This window comes from Mauremys reevesii, linkage group 4 (genome assembly GCF_016161935.1).
Source record: "Mauremys reevesii isolate NIE-2019 linkage group 4, ASM1616193v1, whole genome shotgun sequence".
Lineage (NCBI taxonomy): Eukaryota > Metazoa > Chordata > Testudines > Geoemydidae > Mauremys > Mauremys reevesii.
The window spans coordinates 148,473,994-148,488,465 of NC_052626.1; the positions used below are offsets into that span (position 1 = coordinate 148,473,994).

At 54.0% G+C, this 14,472-nt stretch overlaps 1 protein-coding gene across 7 annotated transcripts in view; it reads left to right on the forward strand.

Annotated features, from left to right (window-relative positions):
• Positions 1 to 14,472, forward strand: part of LOC120404150 (perforin-1-like) — a 76,517-nt gene that overhangs the window by 58,237 nt on the left and 3,808 nt on the right. The window contains exon 1 of one of the 7 annotated variants that reach the window (XM_039536152.1): positions 11,653 to 12,173. The exons of the other annotated variants lie outside the window; for them this stretch is intronic. The gene's annotated coding sequence lies outside the window, so the exon portion shown is untranslated. Of the gene's footprint in view, positions 1 to 11,652; positions 12,174 to 14,472 lie in introns of those variants that run through there. 7 annotated transcript variants of the gene reach the window in all.

Genomic DNA, 14,472 nt, shown 5'->3' on the forward strand with positions numbered 1-14,472 from the left:
CTAGACCCCAATCCCCTCCCCAAGCCGAGGAGGGAGCTCTAGTGGGTTAAATCTGTGGGGCCTTGTACAGCAGACACAGAAGAAGGAAGGACACTGGGAGCCTTTGCAATGGAAAATAGTCCATGGAGCCCTTTACTGTACCAGTAGCGATACCCCCATTCCCAGCCGGCCTCAGAGCCGGGGGGCTCATTGGGAACGGGACACAGGGCCATTCCCCCTTAGGGGGTGCCGGCTCCACTCCAGCCCTAGGGCAGGGGACTGACCGGCTCAGATGGGTGGGGAACAGGCCATGGAGCCTTTCCCCTCTAGGAGGCACCAAACTCCATCCTTCCCCACCACAGCTACCAACTGCCCAGGCATCCCCCACACAGTCACCTCCCACCCCGGCCCCCTTCTGGCTGGCTTGGGCAGATGGGTTATGGGATTCGGGGCCTTTCCTGTCAAGGGGGTGCTTCTGATCCAGCCCCAGGTTTGGGGGGGACTTTACCTTGAGTTTTCATAAGGAACTATCCGGGGCGGGGGGAGGACAAGTGGGTCGAGATGAGCCAGAGCTGCTGGGGTTCCTACAGATCCCAGAAGACCTGTCAAGGCTGATCCCCACTCTGGCACTTCGAGTGCAGAAGGTGGGGGCCCGCAAGGACACCAAAAATTAATACTGGCCACTCCAGGCTGGTATTAAACTCCCAAAGTTACAGCTTTTCTCCAGGGACTGGAGATGCCTGGAGAAGTATCACTGCCGACTGGTGGATACTGTACTCAGCAGGCCTAACAGGAGACACATTCAGGTTACTTCAGTGATGATAGATCCCAAAGTGCTCACCCAGCACTGAGATGCAGCCACCTCTGGGGAGGGGCAGCTGGGGAACAGGTGCAGGGTGACGTCACACCAGAAGGGCCATGTTTCTTTCAGGCGCCACGGCAACTGGGAAATGTCACTCCACATTGCAGCTTAGAGGTTAAGAATTAAAATAAAGCGCTCGGGGTAGAACCCAGGAGTCCTGGCTCCCAGCCCCCCCTGCTCTGACCCACCAGCACCCACTTCCCTCCCAGAGGTGGGGAGAGAACCCAGGAGTCCTGACCCCCTTCTATGTTAATGGAGAAAGCCAATACTTGGCTCATGCTGCCGTGGGTGAGACACAACTTGGCTCGGGAGTGGAGAGACAAGGAGGTCAGAGACCCCCTGTGCAGGAAGGTTAAATATCTGGACATATTTAGTCTCGAGAAAAGAAGGGGGACTCGAGAACAGTCTTTAAATGTGTTCAGGGCTGGTATAAAGAGGACGGGGATCAACGGTTCAGGTAGGACGAGAAGTAACGGGGTTAATCGGCAGGAAGGGAGATTTAGGTTAGAAGAGAGCAGGAAAGGCCCCTTCCCTGCATTTCTACCCTGCTGTCGCCTTGTAGGGCCCTGTCTTCTCCCCGCAGGCCCAGCAAGGGCCGATGAGGATTGATGAAGTGGCTCCTCGCACAGCTCTGCCCTGATCCCTCTTGCAGAGACAGAATCCCAGCCTAATGCCAGGTGCTCAGAGCTCGCGTCAGAGGTTCCGTCACCGCTGGGTTGACCAGCGCTCCTTTGCAGGGCTCAAACGTTATCTTACTGGTGGGTGTCCCTAGCAGATAAAGCTGGAACAGAATTTCACTGGGTCCAAAGTGGGCCAGGCGCTGGGACCAGCTGCCCGCCAGCAGACACCCCCGTTGTTCCTCCATCAGCTGCAGGCGCAGCAGGGTTTAGCCGTAAATCGCTGTGGCAGATATTAAGCTTTTCACCCATGGAACCTCGGCACGTGTCCTGGTCCCTTGCTTTTTGCCTAGCTTCCGTGAGGGCAGCCGCGGCTGGGTGAGCCGGGCCTAGTCTCCTCCCAACGATCCTGGCGACACCTCCTGGCTTGGAACCGCATGATTCAGAAGGAGACTGGAACTGGGAATGAACGGATCGAATCTGAGGGCTTGGAAATGAAGCTGGATTCGTGGACAAAATCAGGAGCTGGGGCTATTTTGGCCACTGCCCCCTTTGGAGAGAACTCTGGGGTGCCGATGAAGAGGCCAGGTGGACAGATGGGAGCAAGTTTCACCATCAGGGCAGACACCTCTACTGTCTCCTGGACTCCACCAGGTAGGGTTCCCGATTCTGGTTGGCCGCATTCCTGGAGGTTTCATCACATGACAGAATCTTTAATGAAAGATTAAAACTTTCCATTCCTGGACATACCCTGCCCCCCATCATTCCCTCCGCCGGCACTCACATTAGAGACAAACGCCTCCGTCTGACCGCTTTCAGCATCTGCTCCTGTTCTATGTCCAACACCACACCGCTGTCGGCTGCCAAGAGAGTAAGGGACTGGGTCAGCTCCCTTCTCTCCTCTCTAAACCCAACTGAACCTCCCTGAGGCAGGGATAGAACCCAGGTTTCATCAGTCCCAGCATCCCCTGCGCCAACCAACTCAACTCCACTCCCTTCCTGGAGCTGGGAATAAAACCCAAGAGTCCTAGCTCGAAGGCCTCCCTGCTCCATCTCACCAGCCCCCACTCCCCTCCTTCATTCTTAACCTCTACGCTGCAATGTGGAGTGACTTTTCCAGTTGCTTTGGTGATTGAATGAAACCTGGCCTGACTTGTATTTTGTAAAAACTATTGATAAATAAAGCACTTTTAAAAATGTCCCATGTTGCAAAAGGCTTGATTCTCATGTGATTGGCGCATGTGGCTTCCTGTGTGCAAAGATTGTTCCCCAGGTGCTCTGGCCCAGAGGTAGCTGCATCTCAGCACTGGGCAAGCCCTCCTGGTGTGACATCACCTTGTGGCTGTTCCCCAGTTGCATCTCCCTAGAGGTGGCTGCATCTTAGTGCTGGGTGAGTACTTCAGGGTCTTTCATCACTGAAGTAACTTGAATCTGCCTCCTGTTAGGCCTGCTGTAGTATGCAGGGGCAGCTCTAGCCATTTTGCCACCCCAAACACGGCGGCACACCGCAGGGGGCGCTCTGCCAGTCGCTGGTCCCGCGGCTCCGGTGGACCTCCTGCAGGAGGTCCACCGGAGCCACCCGCCGCCCTCCCGGCAACCAGCAGAGCGCCCTCCGCGGCGTGCCGCCCCAAGCATGAGCTTGGCGTGCTGGGGTCTGGAGCCACCCCTGGTAGTATGCTTCCCAATCTGGGTCTATACTGATTATGTGACATGTATGTACCTTGTGAACCTTGTAACCAATACATGTAATCTCTCATAAATCAAGCCTGACCCCAGATGTACAGCACCTTCTTCTTTAACTTGTGCAAATTTGATTTTAAACATTAGCTTTAATAAAATGTAATATTCACCAGTAGGTGGCGATGCTTCTCCATGCATCTCCAGTCCCCGGGAGCTGCTCCCGTAACATCAGTTCCTTCTGTATGTCCTGTAGTCTGACTCAGTGTAGGCACCTAGGGAGGCTTTATGATTATCCCCTCCCAAAGCCAGCCACAAAACTCTGGAGTCCTGGCTCCAGCCTGTCCCCCACCCTCGCTCTAACCCACTTGGCCCCACTCCCCTCCCAGAGCTGGGATAGAACCCGGGTGAGCCGGGGCTGGGGAGCTCAGACTCCCGGCCTGAACTGGGCAACATTTTTCAATTTTTTTATTTTAAATGCAGATTCAACTTGACAGAGAAATTTTACGAATTTGTTTCAATTTCTATAAATTCTTTTTGTCCCCGTCCCTAAAATGGTCCAAAATCTTGAAACATTTTGATACTTCAATTCCAGTCAAAAGCTTCTATTTTATTTTTACCTCCACATCAAAGTATTTCATTTGACCCAACATGATTTTTTTCCCGTGTTTTCACTTTGCCAAACAACTAATTTTTCTTTCTTTTCAGGTTCACCCAAAATGAAATCCCCCCCGCCCCGAGTTTTTGCACAGCCAGCCAACTGCATGAAAATCAAGTTTTCACATCACTCCAATCATTCAGTTTGAGGAGGATTGAGTGTTGGGAAGGACCTGGAGGCTACAGTGAATCGCAAATTGAATATGAGTCAAGACTATGATGTGGGGGAGAAAAAAGTGAATTTTCTGGTATGCAGAACCAGGAGTGTTGTACGTAAGATGTGGGAGGTAATTGTCCTGCTCTACACGAAACTGGTGAGACCTTCACAGGAGAACTGTGTTCTGGGAGCTGCACTTTAGGAAAGATGTGGATACACTGGAGAGAGTCCAGAGGAGAGCAACAAAAGTGAGAAAGGTTTAGAAACCCTGACCTGTGAGGAAAGGTTACAAATCTGACCATGTTTAGTCTTCAGAAAAGACTTGAGAACAGTCTTTAAATATGTTCACGGCTGGGATAAAGAGGACAGGGATCAATTGTTCTCATTGACCACTGAAAGCAGAGCAAGAAGCAAACAGTTTAATCTGCAGCCAGAGAGATTTAGGTTAGAGAGCACGAAAAACTGGAATCAGCACAGCACAGTAAACACCCATTCCCCTCATTTCTACCTGGCTGTCGCCTGGTAATGCCCTGTCTTCTCCCCGTAGGCCCAGCAGGGTCCGATAAGGATTGACAAACCTGTACCTTGTCCAGCGCTGCCCTCATCTCTCTCTCACGGAGACAGAAACCCAGTCTGAACTCACACACACATTAACAGAGCGTGTCTATGAGCACTCCCAAGTTGACCCCTTATATGTCCCTCGACTCAGTAGGCTGGGTTGAGAAGCACTTTCAAGCTGTCACCCTCATATGCCCCAGGTTCAGCACATCCCTTTCCCCACTTTTACGTTACAATTATTTTGGTAGTAACCCACTTGATGAGCAAACCCCGCAGGATTTCTCGGCGCTGCAGGGTGTGACGTTGCACTCCATATGATTTTATGAAAATAGGCTAATAAATGTGAATATAATGTAACTGGAATATGCTTCATGCAAAAGGTTTCTTCTAAGGCATCACTACAAAGCTTATAATCTACAGTGTGTTCATCCTATTTGCATGAATGTATCATTCTTGTATCTGAAACTAGAAATATGAAATATAACTCTGAGGTTCTATTGCAATTATGCAACATGTGGGCCATTAACGGTGGTTTCGAATCTTGACAGCTCCCATTAACCAGGACAATTGACTATAGCTGGCTCTGTTTACTTGCAAGACTTTCTGTGAGTCAAGCCAGGGAAGAATGAAGGCTTGGGGGTCTCACAGGACATGTGACCATGTCACCTGCTACTGAAATCCATCTTAAACCTGGTGCTTTTCCATTTAGAAGGAGGGGTGGGGACCCAGAGAGACAGAGATTCCTGCCTTGTTCAAAGCTATATGAAGAGGTGGAAGAGAACAAAGGGGCTGTAGTTATGAGAAATCTTCTAGCTACCACCTGAGCTGGAAGAAGGACTGTCCTAGGGAAAGGATTGGGGCCAGAGTAGAAAGGAGTCTAGTCTGTGAAAGAAGCTTATTGGAACATCTCTGAGGGTGAGATATTACCTGTATCAGTTTCTTAATGTATTAGGCTTAGATTTGTGAGTTTGTTTCATTTCGCTTAACTTACTTTGTTCTGTCTGTTATTACTTGGAACCACTTAAATCCTACTTTTTATATTTAATAAAATCACTTTTCCTTATTAATTAACCTAGAGTAAGTAATTAATCCCTGAGGGAGCAAACAGCTGTGCATATCTCCCTATCAGTGTTATAGAGAGTGGACAATTTATGAGTTGACCCCGTATAAACTTTATACAGAGTAAAACTGATTTATTTGGGGGTTTGGATCCCACTGGGGGCTCGGTGTCTGAGTGCTAGAGACAGGAGAACCTCTTAAGCTGTTTTCAGTTAAGCCTGCAGCTCTGGGGGACATGGTTCAGACTTAGGTCTGTGTTGCAGCAGGCTTGCGTGTCTGGCTCAACAAGGCAGGGTACTGAAGTCCCAAGCTGGCAGGGAAAACGGGCTCAGAGGTGGTCTCAGCACATCAGATAGCAGTCCCAAGGGGGTTTCTGTGACCCAACCCATCACACAGGAGTCTTTAGCTTAGGTACGAGGAGAGTTACTGCAGAGCGAATGGGGAAGCCAAAAACACTCAAGAGACACTGGGGGTGGGGTCCTCACCTCTTTGTGAAGCTTGAATCGATTGGGTTTCCCAGCTGGTGATAGTAGCTGAGGGTCTGGAGCACTGGAGACAACCAGAGCCCCCAGAACCATCACTCAGGAGAAGATAAAGTCCCAATGTAACAGATGAAGATTTTGGATCCAGGCATCAGAACACTCACTTGAGCGTGTGGGGGGGGGTTTGTAGAAAAAGAGCAATGGTTCAAGGAAGACACTAGATTTCTTGGTGGGTAAACTGATGATTTAAGGGAGTATTTCAAAGCTGTTTTGTTCAGGCTAGACAATAAGAACTGATCAGTCCTGGTTCCACCTGAGGCCAGAGACTTTAATGTGAACTGCAAGGTCCCCTTTGAAATGGGAAGGAAATGGCCCTGCCCTGACAGGTCCCCTCTGCTCCACCCCAGAGGCAGCTGCATCTCACACATCCTTGGGTGAGGAATGGCGTGTGGCTGTTGGGTTAAGATAGGAGCTGACGCCCCTTAGAGGGGAAAGACCCCATTCCCCATCCCCCTAACTCAGTCAGTGCCTCATCCTGTGGCCAGATTAACCCCTGCCAGCATCTCAGAAGGGCCCAGTCATCTCTTCCCCCATGTTTCTATGGCATTTAAAATGTCAGTGCCCTAGGAAACACAGCCACTGGCTTGGGGAGGGGGGCACACAGAGCCCCTGACATGGGCTGGAGCTTTCTTGGCCTGGCTGGAGAGCCTCAAAGCCAGCCCCGGCCTGGGCTCACATGCCCTGGTGCCCATCGACCCCTGAGGGATCTGACTTTCTCCTACCCATGGCCATCGCTTCCAGAGCGTGTCCGGCCGAGCAATTCTCACCGACCTGGACTGTTACACAGAGACGCGAATGGGCCGGGCCACCTGTAGGATGCCACCCTAGTAGCAAACACGCTTTCCCTCTGCCGTCCGGCCGCGCGCCGGGGGCCCGGGCTGGGAGGGGAAGGCTGCTGACCTTTCCCCCACTTTGTGCTCTGCGTGATTTCTGGTAAATGTAAAGTAAAGGCTGGGAGCCAGCGTCCCTAAAAAACTTTTAGTTCCAGTTTCCTATTGGCTCTTTTTCTCCATGGTACAAAGCAAACCCACCTATCAACACCCCGGGCAGGGGGGAGGGTGCTCAACCATCCACCCACAACTGAAGGCTCCAGCACCAGCCCAAGGGGAGAAACCACTAACAAAGCCCAAGGTTCAACTAAATTCAGGGGAAAACAAATGATCAAACAGGAGCAGGAGGTTACAGGGCCATGCCTCTAGGGCCATCCCTAGGGGGGTGCAAGGCCTGGGACAACCCCCCCCCCCTCAACCCCAGGTCCTGCCCCTTCCCATCTCTGCTCCACCCCTTCCCCTAAACCCTCACCCCTGCTCTGCCCCACTCCACCCCCTCCCCCAAGTCCCCTCCTCCGAGTGATGCTGATGAGGAGGCGGGCGCGACCCCTGCTGCCGGTGCCAGGCCACCCCCCCCACATTAACCCTCTAGGCTGCCCTGGGCCCCACATGCCCCCCAAAGCACAGGGCCCGGGGCGGTTGCCCCAAACCAGCCTATGGACGGGACAGCTCTGACTGGTGCCAACGTCTAGGTTTGTCGCAGCCACTGAGGGGGTAGGTGTCTTTGTGGAGCTCTTGCTGCACAATCCCCAGCTAGGTGTAGGGGTAGCGGGATCTCCCTCAGAGCACCGCAGGCTGGTCCTGGCAGGAAGCACCAGGATCAGAGACCTCCTGCACTACGAGCGGGAGACGGGACAGGACTGGGTGGATCCCGTCGCTTGGTCATTTAATGGGGCTCTCCACCCCTCATACCTCCTGGCGTGTACTCCCGGAGGTGAGGGCAGCCTTACCGCCCGCCACCGTGGCTTTCCTTGAGTAGGATCTGTGAGCGGGAGCTCCCCGTCCGCCCCTCTCCCCTGCCCTCTGGACCTTGTTATCAGGCCCCTGCCGCGTGAACCCCCTGCCCCCCAACCCACTGCCTCTCACAACATGAGAAGGCTCCATAATCTGCAGCCGGTTCATTTCTGAATCACACGAAGGAAACATCTCAACACGCTCGTGCTCCACACGTTCCATTTGCTCACCCTCATGTCCCACCCCAATACGCAGAGGCAGCACCTTGTGCCATCTCTTGAGGGTGAGGAGCCCCGGGGAGCCAGCCTTTATTCCACCTGGTTCTGCGGCCCGCCAGGAATATCAGCTGATGGCTCCATGAAGGTACTTGGACATTTCACACCTATCCCCGGCACCTGCCCTTTTCTGGCATGAGGGAGACTCTGGCACATGTTTACCTCGCGTGCACCAGGTTGCAGACCCCTCGGATGCAGAAAAAGGCGTTGCCAGTCGTACTGGAGCCCAAGGGGGAAGCAGAGGAAGTCGTGTGCCAACAAAGGGTCTGGAGGTGGAAGACTTGGACTTGGGTGCAGAGGCAGACCAGGCCCTGTCCTTCCTCTGGAGGAGACTGAGAACCTCCACAGAGACCCAGTGCAGTCCTGGCCAGAGAAACTCCAGTGCTACCTTCTGGAGCTGGGCCAGGAAATCCAGGGCCAGGCTCAGGGTGTTGAGCTGGGGCCAGAGCAGGGACAGGACTAGCTGGTTGAGCACCAGTGATTTCCGACACAGGAAGAGGCACCGGAACAGTCCGGTTCACCTCCACAGGCGCTCAGCCACCCTGCCCTCCAAACCCTGCCTGTTCTCCGATGGAGAGCGATGGGTGGAGGAAAGGTGAATGCTCAGAGTGGGTAGCAGACCCGTGCTCTACTGGATGGCCTGAAGCGCGGGTGGGAGGGAGCTCACCTGCCACCTGTCCCTGGCCACCAGGTCAGAGCTCCTGACTCAGTTGACCTGGGAGGAGGAGGAGGCTGCTGATTAGACAGCCTGGCAGGCCTCCAACCGCACCAGGGAGCCTGGGTCCTGCACCACGAACAGCACGTTGGTGGCATATGCTGACAGGACCACAGAAAACTCCAGCTCATCGTCCGGAGCAGATGGAGGAAGGACTCAATGGCCAGAGTGTGCAGCTGGCCTGACAGGTGACCGGTTCAGTCAGGGACCAGTTGAGCCTGACCAAGCACTCCACGGAGGTGCACAGCACCTGGAGGAAACCCACAAACAGTGTCTCAAACTCTAACACCCGCAGAGTGCCCAGGAGATACCCATAGTCCACCCTGTCGAATGCCTTCTCCTGCTCAGGGACAGGAGGGCGAACGACAGACCATCCCTACACACGAACTCAAGGAGGTCCCCGAGCCCACCAGTGTGGACCCCAGTCACCAGGGCCGTCCCTAGGGGAGGTACAGGGCCAGGACACCCCCCCTCACTCCAGGTCCCTCCCCCACTCCACCCCTTCTTCCAAGCCGCCACCCCACCGCTTCCCGCACCTGCTTTGCAGCCACTCCACCCCTTGTCCCAAGCCCCAGCCCCACCTCTTCCCACCCCTGATCCACGCCACCCCGTCCCCAATCCACCCCTCCCCCCAAACCTCCACCCTGCCTCTTTCTGGCTTCCACCCCCTCCCCTGAGTGACACCAGGAGCCAGCAGCGTGGGGTGGGCTGGGGCCAGGTCGCTCGCTGCTACCAGCACCAGGCCACCCTGGACCCCAAATCTGTACTAGAAAAATCCTATTTTAGTTTTGGTATGAATTAGTTAGAATGAAGGATAATAAATGTAGTGTGTATTAAATGCATTGATGTATCTTGTAATTATAATTTGATGTAACCTGCCAGCCACCCTTTCTGAAAGCAGGAAGGAACGGCCTAGTGTGCCCTTGGTAAAGATGCATCAGCCAGAATCTTGTGTCTGAAGCTGATTTCAAGGCAGGAATAGACCCTTATGGTCACCACTTTCTTATAGGTTCAAAGTTAGCTTTGTGAAAGAAGCAGAAGAGTGTGATGATTGTTTTCTTTAAATTGTAACTCGATGTTCCTGCTTAAATGTTCATACTGTTTCTGGGTAAATCAGTCCTGTTTTATGTGTGAATGAGGGATGTGTGTGTTAGAAGATAAGTGAATCTAACTGGCCATTACATTAGTCCGAGCTACAGACTGGTACCTTTAACATCAACTGGAGGGACAGTGCGTGTGTGTCTGAATGTGTGTGTGTGTTTTTATGTGAGCATATGCTAGCTGCTTTACTATGGTATTCTTAGTAAAAGTGGCGTACTGCCTTACCCCCTGAAAAGGATCCTGGGTGCTTCTTATAAGCATAACACATCCCCCTGAACGCGGGGCCCCCCAAGGTGTGGGGCCCGGGTCGGTTGCCAATCACAGTCAAATGGCCTTAGCTATGACCGTGTAGGGTACACTGAGGAGTGAGACAGGACACCAGTTCCAAAGGTTGTGATGCAGAGGTCCCCTCAGAGGTGGGCACGGCTCGCCTGCATGACAGGGGTAGCACTCTGCTCCCTACGGACTCGTCCCAGACAATGGCAAGGTCCAGGCCGAGGACGTCCCAGAACACGTGGCGAATTCCACGGTCAGTCTGTCCATGCCTGGAGACCGATCAGTGGGCATGAGACAAAGGGCTTCTGAGAACTCAGCCAGAGTGAGAGGCAACCCCTGCCAGTCCTGGTTGCCCGCGCTGACCGTTGGGAGTCCATCCCAGAGCACCTCGCGGGTGTCACGGACTCACAGGTTGTGCCCACCCTTGGCCCCGTGCGGTCCCTGGGGGGAACCCCATTCAGTGTGACAGCCCTTCTCGGGCGTCCACTCGCTCCCAGGGTTACCCACCCCCGCTCCTCTCTCTGCCTGCGTACAGCCTGGCGGGGGAGGCCATCGACGTGACCATGCTGGGTGGACACCAGCCTGTGGGGCGGCCTGAACAGTCCCTTCAGCCTGTGCCAGAACCCGCTGCAGGGAAGGCAGCAGCAGAGGCTCCCGCTGGCCATGGTGGACTGGAGGGTGCACAGCTGGTGCAACGGCACCTCAGCAGCTCGGTGGACGAGTCAGCCATGGACGTAGCCCAGGCAATGGGGTCGGATGTGAACAATGACTGGAAGTTGGAGCTGGAGCTGTCGGACGAGTCCCCATTCCTGGCCCTGGGCGTTCCCGATCCCGGCTCACCAGCTTCGCCTACCTGAAGGCGCACAGGCCAAGTTCATATTCGTGCACCACGAGGTGTCCTGTGTGTACGACAGGTGAGAATCCCCTGCAGCGCCCCCTGCTGGCCCCTGCAGCACAGCATCCTCCTCCGAGCCCCCCGCCCTTCCCTCTGGAGAACAGTGCCCCCTAGTGCGGCTCTAGGGCAAGGGGAGAGCGCCCACCACAGACCCCCTGCCCCAGGGCAGCCAGGGGAGGTCTCTCTTGGCTCCTAATTCCTCTCTCTTTTCCCTCTGGGAAGGTTAAGGAACCCCAAAGCCTCCACTGCCACCCCACTTCCCCCAGGCCCTGCATCTCCTGCCAGCCAGCTACCACTCATCCGCCTGTCAGCCCTTCCTGGCCACGTAGGGCACCCACTAGGTAAGTCAGGCAGCCCTGGTGGGCAGGGGCCTTGGGGGAGGGAGGACAGTGGCGTGGGGGGGGGTGCCGGCCTTGGGAGGGGGCGGAGTGGGGGCGGGAAGAGATGATAAGAGGGCAGGGATTGGGGGAGTGGGGCACAGGAAGGGGCAGCTGCTGTCACTTTATGCACTTGGCACAGGGGTGGCAGTCCTGGGGGTGACTGTAGCGTCCCTGCCCTGTCTCCTCACCAAGTGCTTGGACCCCGCACAGCCCAGGAAACATGACAGCCAGGGACTGCCGAGCTCTGGGCCGGCCTGGGTGGCAGGGGCTTCCCCCGGCTCTGAGATCGGCGGGGCGGGCAGGGGAGTGGATTGGGCTTCCCCGGCCCCAGCATCAGAGGAGAGAGGGGTACGGTGGAGACTCAGTCCCCAGGAATGGTGCGAGGGCAGGGGGCTCCCCGGGGGTGCTGGGAGAGGTGTGAGGCCAGGCTGTGCCTTTGCCCAGACGGGAAGAGGGAGGAGAGAGGGAGCTCCGGAGAGGGGGTGCAGTTCAGGCGGGGCCTCAGGGAACGGGGAGGAGCACCCCTGGGGAAAACCAGAAGCCAGTGCCTGTGACGGTATTTATATGGCACAAGCTAAACCCAGGTGACCAGAGGCCTCTTTAGGAGCTGGGATCACTCCAGCTTCTGGCACAGACAAGGTAGGTGCCGTTTAGTTATTGCAAAACTTTTGAAATGTAGGTGAGAAACCCTGGGGCGAAATCCTGAGTTCTTGCAGGGCAGAGCAGGGAGATCCGCCTCCAGGCTCTGACCCCACTTCCCGAGCTGGTGCCTCGGTGCCCGGGCAGAGCGGCTGAGGAGGGTAAAGGAACTGCAGAGCTGACTCCGCTGCCCCAGGGTGTCTCGCTGCGTGGAAGCCCCTCAGCCCCCCACTAACCCCTGATCCCCTCCTTGGCCCCCATTCTACCCCAAGTGCCCCTCCCCCATTTCTTTCCCCACTCCCTCTTGCCCCTCAGCTCCCCTCACTCTGCCCAATGAATAATTCCTTCCTGACCCCCAGATCCCAGCACATGCCTCGGGGCAGGGAGAGGGTGTGGCTGCTGTTACCACCCAAGAAAGAGATCGTGGAGTCATTGTGGAGAGTTCTCTGAAAACATCCACTCAATGTGCAGCGGCAGTGAAAAAAGCCAACACAATGCTAGGAATCATTAAGAAAGGGAGAGATAATAGGACAGAAAATATCATCTTGCCTCTATATAAATACCTGGTACGCCCACATCTTGAATACTGCGTGCAGCTGTGGTCGCCCCATCTCAAAAAAGATCTATTGGAATTGGAAAAGGTTCAGAAAAGGGCAACAAAAATGATGAGGGGTCTGGAACGGCTTCCGTATGAGGAGAGATTAATGAGACTGGAACTTTTCAGCTTGGAAAAGAGACGGCCAAGGGGAGATATAATTGAGGTCTGTAAAGTCATGACCGGTGTAGAGAAAGTAGATAAGAACGTGTTGTTTACTCCTTCTCGTAGCACAAGAACTAGGGGTCACCAAACGAAATTAAGAGGAGGATTTGATGCCCACAGTTCCTGGAACAAACACAGATAGGGGGCTCAGGTCGCCCACAGATCCTGGAACAAACACAGGTAGGGGGCTCAGGTCACCCACAGATCCTGGCATGGCCAGAGGGGGCGAGAGAGGGCCTCAGACCCACCCCGTGACTAAATCCTGCCACTCGCCCTGACCCCTTGTCTCCCTTCCCGGTGTCCCACCCCTCCCCACACCCTGTCCTGAGAGCAGAGCGGGGCAGCAGGCAACACACATCCCCTGGGGCGACCCAGCACCCACAGACACTGGCTCCCCAGCAAGTTCTCGGCTTTCAGTAGAACCCAAGAGTCCTGGCTCCCAGCCCCTGTGACTGGGGTCTCGGGGGGGGGGGGCACCCTGAGATTGCTCCATCAGGGCCAACTGCAAAGAATGGGGTAGACAATCCCCAAAACTGGTGCTTCTTCTAATACTTCGATTCACCAAGCCAGCAACAAAGCAGCGTCTGCAATAACTTACTGGTTACTCAGCTCCCTTAAAGAACCAGCCTTGGGCTGCAATCCAGACAGCCGAGTGAAATACGATCAGGATTACTGAAAATCTTGCTCATCATGTAAAAATACTGGACACATTCCCCACCAGGACAGTGAATATTTCAGCTCTTACCCAAATGCACTTACAGCCAACTCTTGTGAACTAAACTTAACTTCATTAAAAAAGGAAAGAGAGGGGATTGGTTAAATGATCATTATTCAGCCAGCTATGAATAGAGTTCTTAGGTCAGTTTCTTAGTAAAGATGGTGAGCTTCAGAATTGCAAAGAGTCCTTTCCTGAATCAATTCATTAGGTTATCGTCCCAACTAGACAGGCCAATGTCCGAAATCAGGGTGATCCAGACTGGAGCCGGAGACCTCAATCTTGCGAATCAAACTTCCCCCATGAAGCTTAAGCAGATCTGAGATTACAGGATCAGGGCCCAAGAGTTCTTTTATAGTTTGTGGCTTTGAAGTAAGACCTTCTCTTTCTAATTAACTGCATGGATTAACATAACGCAACTGCCCACCTCCCGCCATTTACAAGTAATTAATTGCATACTTCAAAGAGGAATGAAGACAGAGATGTTACTCCATTTACAGTTCATCTAAATGTTAACATCTCCTTTGGATCTCTGAATTAACAGAATATAGTGACAGACAGGAACCATTTGGTTACATTGTCAACCTCTAACAGCGTATACGTAAACACACAAAAAACACGATCATTATCTCCTAATATGTCTCTAAAGGTTGAACATGGGCTAGTTAGTCTGCTAATGTTTAATCCCTCTTGGCTCCATGTCCCCCCACCCCCCTTCTGACCCTTAGACCCCACTCCCCTCCCACAGCCGGGGATAGAATCCCAGCCCTTCCCCCGCTCTAACGCCTAGACCCAATTCCACTCCCAGAGCAAATAAAAGAATC